The sequence below is a fragment of the Camellia sinensis genome, chromosome 10 (genome assembly GCF_055761805.1).
Source record: "Camellia sinensis isolate YWXY chromosome 10, ASM5576180v1, whole genome shotgun sequence".
In the NCBI taxonomy this organism is placed as follows: domain Eukaryota; kingdom Viridiplantae; phylum Streptophyta; class Magnoliopsida; order Ericales; family Theaceae; genus Camellia; species Camellia sinensis.
In genome coordinates this window covers 96836802-96847689 of record NC_138970.1, presented here as the reverse complement: position 1 = coordinate 96847689, position 10888 = coordinate 96836802, and the positions used below count along the sequence as shown (strand labels likewise).

The window sequence follows — 10888 nt, the reverse complement described above, 5'->3', positions numbered from 1 at the left end:
GAGCGGAGGAGCAAAAACAAGGGATCACGCTCGAGCGTAAAAACTACCGCTCGAGCGGAAGAACTGCAGAGCAAAAAAAACTGGGAGATGGAAAATCCCGCTCGAGCGTTAAAACTCCCGCTCGAGCGGAGAAGCAACAACGAAGGGCCCGCTCGAGCGTTAAAACCTCCGCTCGAGCGTGAAGGCCAAAATCTGGGCATCACCTATTGGCATCAACAATCAACCAACCTGTAACAGACCCGCCCAACACAACCTATAATTCAAATACTAAGAGATTAAAGGACAACAACAACCAATAAGTAATGACAGGATCCACGGAACCTAAGTCCGGATACAATAATCTAAAGAGAAAAGACCGGGGTCGCTATAATTCTTGTTCTCATTTATTCGGTGTTGATTTTCACTTGTTCCGAAGAGTGCGAGACTAGGTCCGAAGTACCTAGAATTGAGCGAAGAAAAATTCTGGGCTGGAAAACCAGGGCCGTACATGCGGGAGGTAAGGCCGCATATGCAAAATTCAGGGGATGTTTGAGGCAGCACATTGCATTATATGCAGGTACGGAGCAAGGTACGGGAGGAGGTGGCCACACGTGCGGGAATGAAAGTCGTACGTACAGAAAGAAGGCTCCGCACATGCGGGGGCACGTGCCGCATGTGCGGAACGCTGGGCAGTCTGAATCTCTATTTTATTTTCTCCTTAGGGCTATGTTTGTATCACGTTTGGCTTATCTCTCTCTCTCTCTCTCTCTCTGAAAATCATCTCCTCTGCCTTCTCTCTACATCTCATATTCCAAAACACCTAGAGTTCTTGATTTCTTTGGATCTAGTGCATTCTAACCCCAAATCCTTTCATCAAAGAGGAAGAGCTCCTCAAGAGCTACATTGTGTATGGTGGAGATTAAGTTTGGGCATCTTTGATTTCTAGGGTTTCATCTTCTTTTCCTCATCAAACTTTGAGGTAGGGAGATTTCTTTGAGTTATATATATATATATATATATGTATATATTTATGCTAGATTTTGTTGATTTAAGAGTTTCTTTAATGATATTGAAAGTTTGGTTTTGTCTCATAAATGTTGAGGGTTTTAAAATTGGGTTTAATCTATCTCTCTCTCTCTCTAAACTATTTTCTTGAGGGTTTTAAATCACATGGTAAGAGAGGTGATGTTTTGGGGAGAAACCTTTTCAAAAGATAAGAGAATGTTGATTTTGGAGAAAAACCCTAGAAATTTGGGGTTGAAGAACATGTTGAGGATTCCATGAAATAAAATTATTATTACCAATGTTAGTATTGTTTTTCTTGTGTGTTAAATGAAATGATGAAAGGGGACTTTCTTAACAATGTTGATGAAGGAGAAATGGTGAGGGGTATGTGGAATAGTTATTTTTATTTATTATTGTTAAAATATAGTTATTCTTGATGAATCTAAATGGATGCATGGTCATCTTATGAATCTTACATTTGGAATGAGAAGTGGAAATTACAACTACTAATGGGATAGTGTATGGAAAATGTGAGAATTGGAAAGATGCGCATTTCATTGATAGTTGTTACATTTAGGTGAACTTGTGGTATGTGTTGGTTTATGTTAAAGGAAGGAAAATGGGATATGTGGTTGCCATTGTATTATTGTTGGGGTACTTAAAAATGGATGGATGTTATGAAATGTTGATCATCATTGCTTTACACATTCATACAATTGATTATAATGTATTTTGAATTGATTTTGGAAAAGTGACTACATTGAGAAAGGAATATTTTGAAATGAGAATTATGGAATTATTTTGGGGTAAATACGTTGGTAAGTCCGGTTAGGGGCTGTAGATGAAATTGATAAGTTGGCCTGAGTGTTTGGGGTGAAAGACCGAAAAAAACGCGCAGAGAAGGTACCACTTCCCTTCCGGTTAGCAACCGGTAAAGTGGGGTTATTGGTAGTGCTTGTTGAGCCTACTTGCAGACACCAACCTAGGGATTACCTGAGTTGTATTTACTGGCCCATTGAAATAAATTGTAAGTTTTGAAATCGTTGAAATCTCAAGCTATTGTTGAACATGGTAATTCTTTTAAAATAAAAGGTAAATGAAATTCTTTTATTGGCATTGCATGGCATTTGCATTCAATATTGGGAACATTGCATATATACACTTTGTTAAGAATTCTCTACTGGGCTTTATGCTCACCCCTATAGGTTTTGGTGCAGGAAAGGATGTGGTGAACTCGCCAAATTAGGGCGTGGGGATATGTTTTGAGAGCACAAGGCTCTTGTTGTGATTGTAAATTTTTGTAAGCCAAGGGCTAATCATGTATGGGTCCGAGAGACCATTTTGTGTAACCGAGCTTATGCCTTGGAACTTGTAAGCCCTTGAGGACCTTTATTCGTTTGGTTAGATGATTTTACATGCTATAGATTCATGTACTAGTTGTCAATGAATATATAATCGCATGTGAGATCACTTTTATATAAACATTTGAGTTATGTAATGGAACATGTTTGAATATATATATTTCCGGCATCTCTCATGAGCCATGATTATTATTATATTGAAATGGTATGTATATTTTTGGGGTGTTACAAATGCGAAACCTCACGCTTTACCGGTCACAAGATGGAAGGAACGCGAAACCTCACACTTTATCGGTCACAAGTCGGAAGGAACACGGAACCTCAACATACCACACGTTTTACCGAGCGCTACTCCGGAAGGAAGGCCAAACCTATTTCAAGAGCCACGCTTTGCCAGCTCAAAATACGGCAGGAAACAAACCCCAAGGTAACATCACAATCTATCATTACAATTAGTGGGCAATGCCAACATATCTTCCATTATTTCCATTACGCATTGGCTCAATATACGTTCACCATGTGATAAGAACTCCTTTACATAACAAGTCCCCATTTTATTCCACCACATTCTCTATCATCCATCAAGTTATTCATTATTTTTCACTATAATATAAAAACACCTCTACCAAGGGCATAAGGGTTCATTTTTAAAACATTCACAACGCTTATGTTCTAACTATTTCTTTACTTCTCCATATTATTATCAAGTCTTCAAACTTAATTTTTCACATCACATTGACTTTCAATTACCACCCAAGTCTGTAAATTAAATCCCTAACACTAATTTCTTTGATATAACTCCTTCATATAACCACGTCATATTTCACAATCACCCATTTATCATTGTTCACATTCATCTTAACCCAACATAGACTTAACACAATTTAACATAACTCAATGCAATTTCAATATAACACAATAACATTCTTAAATATTCACTTCATCATTTTATCACAAATCTTATATAATCCATATCATTAACAATTCATTTACCCAAATTTGGTTTCATATTATAACATAATTTGTAAGATCAACAATAAAAATTCAATCGCAACTTTTACATAAATTTTCAAACAGTTCCAAAATTCAATTAAACTTGTATATGTGCAATTTAACACCTCAATTTCATAATACTACTTTCAATTTAAGCAAAATCATCATCTATCTTCATGAACCAAACTAGGGTTTTTAAGAAAAATTAAAGATTTTCATAAAATCACATTTTTATTTTAATTCTCCTATTGATTATACACCCAAATTCATAACCCAAAATCATAACCCAACAAATAAACCTCAATACTTCAAACCCTAGACCCCCAATCTCATGATTTATCACAATATGCTTAAAAGCATAATTTTTGTATTTATATAAAGAAAATACCACAAATCTATCTATAAATGAGAGTATTGAAGAAGAACTAGAAACCCCTACCTCAACGACCAAGCAAAGAAGCTAGATCAAGACCATCCTTTCGAAAATCCAAAATCCAATCCATTCAAAATGTTGAGCTTCATGTATTCTTCACTTTTTGATGAGAGAACTTGGCCAAATCTTTGAGAAAGGGAAGGTATTTGGGCCAAAATCTATGGTTTTTCGGACTTAGGATAAGAGGAAGTAAGAGAGAAAAGAAAAGTGGACAGAATGATCTAGAAAATCACTTTTTAAGCTGCTGAATTAGCGCAGTCCACTTGAGCGCCACTTTCTGCGCTCGAGCGCACTTGCTTCCAACACAGATACTAAAACTTTAAACGGGCATAACTCACTCATCCGGACTCCGTTTTAGGTCGTTCTTGTGTCCAAATCGAAGCCCCGAAAACAAGATTTCCAATGGCCATGGCCTCATAGCCAAATTCAAAGTGTGGAAAGAGAAAGGGGAAAAAGAGTGATGGTTGTTCGTAGGAAAATTACCTGAGTCAAAGTGTTTGGTCCAATCTTACTTTGCCATAATGTTACCACTTCGATCAATAACCCAAAATAAAACAAGGAGGCTCCAAATACAATAATAAAAATGTCAAGAGCAATCCCACTGGTCCCAGAAATTCAGACTCAACCTGGCAAACCGCTTGAGCGTCCAATCTTACGCTCGAGCAAATAGACCAACAAAGTTGACTGCTTGAGCGACCACTTCTGCACTCAAGCAGAAATTCACAACTCTTAGAATCTCAATCAGACTGCAAAAGTACTAGGAGCCACACAAGACTGCTTGAGCGTCAACACTTGTGCTTGAGCAGTTCTGGAGTGTTACCCTACAAATGCCTGAAGTATTTTAAACTTGCGCAGCAGATAGTAACAAAAATAAATAAATATTCATGGTAAGTTCCAATTTTCAATCCAAATTGATAAACAACCGAGTAAATGAGGCTAAAATTCATAACATCTCACCATTTTAAACCTCTCTAGTGCGTAAAAAATGCTAATCGACTAGGTGAAAAACTTCAACCATATGCAACAAAATTTGACTAATCACACTACCTCGTGATAATATTTCCAAAAAAATCACTAACCTCACCTCATAAACATTAGACAATGGGTATGAAAATTTTGAACATAAAGTAGCTACTAATTGTTGCATAGTAAAACTAGTCCTCCTCCATTTCAGAAATGGCTTCATTCAAAACTTTATGAAGTTCTTTCACTCTTTGTCATGTTAATGCCATACAGTCCTGCAATTGTAACACCGTTCCTCATTAGTAGACAACACTGAATTCATTTGTGTTTTCATATGGTGTCTTACTGAGAGCACTATATACATACTCTGTACTAGAAGTTTAAAAGTCAAGTCAAAACATTATTTTAGTGGGAAAGAAGTTTTTATAATCCTATTATCAATTTATCATTTCCGAATTGGATAAAAGAAACCATTTTAGTTGAAATGCATTTCTAAGGTTCTAGCTTTGAAAGAAATGCCTTTTTCTTACATCAAACCCTTTTTATACTCCAAACAACTTCAATGCAGTACACGAAACTTGGGTTGTGTTTGGATCAAGAATTGAAGTATAGATTTATGGAGGGAAAGGAAAAGTCAATAAAATTTAGCTTTTTGTTTCATTCACTTCTCCCTTTCTTTTTCCTTTCCCTCCACAGATATCTCCCCAAATTGTTGAACCAAATGCAGCCTTAGATTACATTCAAACACCTAAAAATTTCTAAAATTCTAGGGTTCCCTACAAATTGTGGAGTTAACAGTTTGGAACATACAGCCATATATTGGGATATTTGGCGGAGTCTCGACAAACATGGCATTTTAGATTTTGATCTCACACCAAAATCTGGACTTAAAAAAGTGAAAACAAACCTGGATGGCTAATGTGTATGCAAGAACTGGTCCCCCGGGCTTGTTGAGAGACACTAGATGAAAAGATGAATCCAATACCACAGTAACAAGAGTTTCCATGATGGACTCTTCCTCAGTTGTAGGGTATGCCAGAATGTAATTTTTGTGAAGTATGCATGTCAAAAAGAATGGGACCCTACTCAGCTTCAGCTTCCTCTTCCCTTTATTGACCAGCTCATATTTCAACTTGCCTCCATCTTCCTCAGAAACAACTACTACTCTTCCATCATCATTCAGAGAAACTACTGGGATTTGCACTGCAAGACAAAAATTCAATGGTAAATAAACTGTTGGAATCAGAGGTGCTTTATCAAACATGACAATATGCTTTCAACAAAAACACAAATGCAGAACAATACCTATTCACCCAGATTATGTTGAAATTTTAATAAGAATCTACCAAATACAAGAATAATTTTGTATACAAAAACAAAATAATATTAATTTTGATAGGAATCTATCAAATATAGTAATAATGTTGTAAACAAAAGCAAAAGAACATTGTCTACTTTTTGCCCTCTTTTTAAGCCAAGTTGAGCATCATCAAACATTGTAACGAAAATCCATTGTGCATGCGTGTACTAACTACTCACCTTGATACTATAAAATCATGAAAAGCACTATAACAAGCATATCTCACTCAGACACCACCAACTATATCAAACAAGAAAATATCCTTTGAGCAAGCAAATTGTGAGTGACAGTGACACAAGACAACCATTCCTGCTATGCTAATTTTGCTCTTCATTATGGTTTGAAATTTTTGACTTATACCCTTGTGCTCCTATTCAATCTGGTTTTGTTACACATCGAGCCCCATAGTATTCAAGTACACATTTAGATCAAAAGGTCTAGCATCTGTTGGGCATGTGAAACTCCTCCTTGTTGAAGCTAGAACAGATGCAACAAAGCTTGTTGATTATGATACAGGCCTTGTGGGGCAAATCTCTTTGCATAGCCTGCCTAAGTTTGGAGCCAGTAGGATTATATGGAAACCAAAAAAATTTATTTGGGGTGTTGCTTGTTGGCCACCACCAGCACTAAATTAAGGCAAGCACAGGAAGAATGATAGAAATGTAAATGGTGCATATATCTTACAATGAGAGAAGGCAACAACTGCTGCAAGTTATGCAGCATCAAAAAGAGCACCATCAGCATCCAAATAGTATATGTCCTGCAAGAATAAAATAAATGTTGTCCTTGTCCAATAAAGAAACAAATGAGCAGTGACATCCATTTTTAATGACACCACAAGCTAAGAACATTATATGGTCAGTAACCACAATGTTGAAGGCCATCTATTATTGGATATACACAATTCATATTGAAGAGCTCAAGATCAAAAGTCAAATAAAGAACATGTTTCAATTTATATAAATGAAATAGAGAGTTCTTGTCTCAAAAAACATTACTAGGTAGGCCATCCAAGCAGCTTTCCCATTGACCAAGGATAGCTCCTTGAAGTTAATCATTCCCGAACTACAACCACCCAAATAGTTAGTCAGCTAAACACATACGTATTAAATAACTAACAAAGTGTTCCAAGTATAGGTGTAAGATCATCAAAAGTTTGTAATCATCTGTGTTGAGTATATCATTGCACTAAACATCACATGCGCAGTGAGACAGTTCATGAAATTTCAATCCTTTATTTTGTTAGGTGCATTACAAGACTACATGACTGATAGTATTTTGAAGTTTGAAGTCAATAGAACTTCCACCCATGCAAATGTGTAAGCTTTTGCCAAAAATAATCCTTATACTATAGGACAAAATCTCGTAAACAAGTTACAATAAGCACGCACACAATCAAAATTTTGGAAGATAAATGACTAAATTGCGTTTGACACATATATGTACACACTGCACAGCATACAAGATTCACAAATGGAATATTCTTTGAACTCTGAAGATGCATATCCTTTATGAGTGCTTCCAAAGGCAAGATTGATAAAATAATATAAAAAATTCAATAATTAGCATCTCTCATAATTTAGAAACTTCGTAACAGAACAACATCACAGCAATGAGACGGCTTTTTTTTTTCTTTCTCTATTTTTATTTTATTTTTATTTTTTTAAATTTTTTGGGAGAACGGGAGTAAACCAAAGAATAACATAGAAATAATCATGATGACATGCCTCAAGATAGTGTCCAATAACTACTTCGATATAACTGGTGCTACATCAGCTGGCCTGCCAGGCCTAACAATAAGAGAACAAATTGAAGGCATGTGGAAATCAATAACTGTAAACAACAAAATATCACGCATTGGCACCCCATGTATAAATGTGAAAAGGGAACAAAAAGAAAAGAAAATATGCAATTAATGGTTCTTAACCTATGCAGCCCTTATCTGGTGACTCTGTGGTAGGTGTCATGAATTCCATTTTAATGGCAGCCAACATGGTCTGCACAAAGACAAAAGACTTGAGAGTCCAACTTAGTAAATACAACACAGAAAACTAATATTTTCTTAGATATATATAAAAACACATTTAAAACCAAAATTTTATGTAAACAACTTATCTCAACTCAAGAAACCTCATTCATTACTTCTTTTCTTTTCTTTTTCTTTTTTCTTTTTTTTTTTTTGTTTTTTGTTTTTTGTGTATAAGTGGGTGTTTGTAGGTGGATGAGTGAATGGGTGTGGATGTGACAGTGTGAGAGCATGAGAGATAAAGAGAATAGGCAAGGGCATAAAGCACTAACAATGAAACCTATCTTTGCTAAAGCTGACCCATCAGCAGAAGCAACAGCTCCTAGATTACAAACAGTTCAACTCAAGTAAGGACATGAACCTAGCAAACCCCAAATTAGAGGCAAAAAGTGTGAGTTTCAAATAAATAAAATACAAATGAACAAACCAAGAGCAAGTGTTATATCTCTAGCTTTCCCAAGTTTCCTAGTATCAAGGCGAATGGATTCAAGTAGTTGATGCTCATGAAAGCGTAGAGGAAAGAGGCCCCTGAAAGCATCCACCTCCATCTCTGATGACAAATCGCCAAAGGCATTCGCAGAACTCATTCCCTTTTGTTCTCTTGTCTGTGAACAAGACCTCTAACCTTCAAAATAGAAAGCAGAGAGACAAATACGAACAAATGGAGCACCTTATCGGTGTGTTTGCAGTTTAGCAACACAATGACTTGTTCGAAAAATAAATTATAGCCACATAATTAAACCCATTACAACAAAATTAAGTTGAGAAAAAATCATGTCAGAAGAACAACCTACTCAGATAAAACTTCACAAACAAAAGCCGGAAAAAAAATAAATAGAACAAAACAAGTTACATGACAATAGAAATATAATAAACAAGGCAAAATGAATATTATTTCTTTCTTAATCAAATGCATAACCATCAAGAAGTTGAAAAAAGCAAAGTCAAGTACCCAGTCAGCAGCAACCCAGAACCGAACGACCTAATTCAGTTCTTGAATCAAATGAGAACCAAACTGACCACAAAGTGTAATTAAGCCACAGACACAACATTTGGTAAAACTTGTTTATTTTTGCTTTAATTGTTTGTTGTCCTATGTTTTTATTATTATACAGTAAATTAATATGGATCCTAATGCAAATTTTGGTGAGTTTTTATCAATGTTGATGAATATACTAGTAATGCACCACAATACAATCACAATGTAATTTTGTAGGAATCAATTGATTCTCCTTCCCCCCATATTGGATCATCATCATAATCTACAGGTTCTAGTGTTTGCAAGTATTTTCAAAGAATAAATACAACTCTTCCTAGCAAAACCTAAATTGTGTACCATATGTCTTGGTGCAATTTCAAAAGGTCAAAATACATTTTCACAGAATATAGATCCTTGCAATGGTGGATATTCGAGGCATTTCGGTTTTAATTCTTCTATTATTTTCAACAAAAGCTTCTACAAAGACTATAGAGAGAGAGAGAGAGACCAATGATCCAACAACACCACTACCTCTGGTTCAAAATATATTTAGATTTCTATAAATATATGTGCAAAATCAATCAAGTAAGAAATTGACATGCCAATATATATATCTATATGTATATGCATACAATCGAATAAGGGTGATGAAGTTGATTCAAACTGTCTGAGAGTGAGAGAGAAAACAGTACCTGTCAATAGCTCGACCGTTTCACCCAAGAGAGAGAGAGAGAGAGAGAGAGAGAGAGAGAGAGAAAGAGAGAGAGAGCGAGTGTTGGAAACCAGCATGTAAATGGATAGAATCTGTAAACATCTAAATCTGATCCGATTAAGACAAATTCGAATCTGGCTTGAATCCGTTTAGTCCATATCCGAATATCGATCCCCTATATCTGAATCTGATAATTTTGGATATTCGATCCGATTTGATTTAATCCATTTATTTAATTATTAAGCTACAATTTTATATAATTTGATTTTTTTTTTTTATTTGGTGTTTTCTTCATTCAAATTGAGAATAATCGGATTGGATTATCGGATCGAATCGAATTTTTGTATATTTAATCTTTTTAATGAACGAATTACATAGATTCAAATTGTCAAATTGTCAGATTGTTGGATCAAATTTTTTATAAACGAATTCAAATTCGGATTAAATCTAATCCATTGACAACCTATTGAGAATGGCTGCGATTGGGATGGGTTTGAACGGATTGGACTCATTAAGGCCGTGTAGATGCGCCCTTGGGCCCCATGCTACAGTTCGAACTCGATTTGTGGGTCGGTTCTTAATCTGATCTCACAATGTGCAATGTGAGATTGATAAATCACCTAAGAGTCCAAATCCGGCAAATCGTTTTGGAAAATAGATTTTTTAGAAAGAAGTGCCAAACATGGACTTCTTTGCCAGATACAGAGTCGCCACCTAAATATTTTTTATGGGGGAATTTAGGAAACCCTGACTCGTTGCCTAAGGCCACGTGTCCGTCATCACCAAAGTTGCCTCGGCTCGGGAACTTTGGTACGATTGGGGAAGGTCAGCTATGAGCACCCCCGCTCGCCCGATCCGAAGATCGGCCTCTACTAACCATGATATCTAGTTTTGAAAATGTTATGTGTTCTTATTCCGATTAATTAGCTAATCTTACTATGTGATGCGCACAACACAAAAGTATAGACTAGATCGCTTAATTTGGAACAAAGCATTGCATATCCGTTTGTTCGGAAAATGGTTTGAAATTTGCTACTCGCAAGTAGGCTAAAATATGGATTTCAACGAGTTGTTTCA

The 10888-nt window shown here is 35.8% G+C and overlaps 1 pseudogene; it reads right to left on the bottom strand.

Moving 5' to 3' along the window:
• Positions 1-4925: 4925 nt before the first annotated feature.
• Positions 4926-8707, bottom strand: LOC145788986 (uncharacterized; annotated as a pseudogene).
• Positions 8708-10888: the final 2181 nt, after the last annotated feature.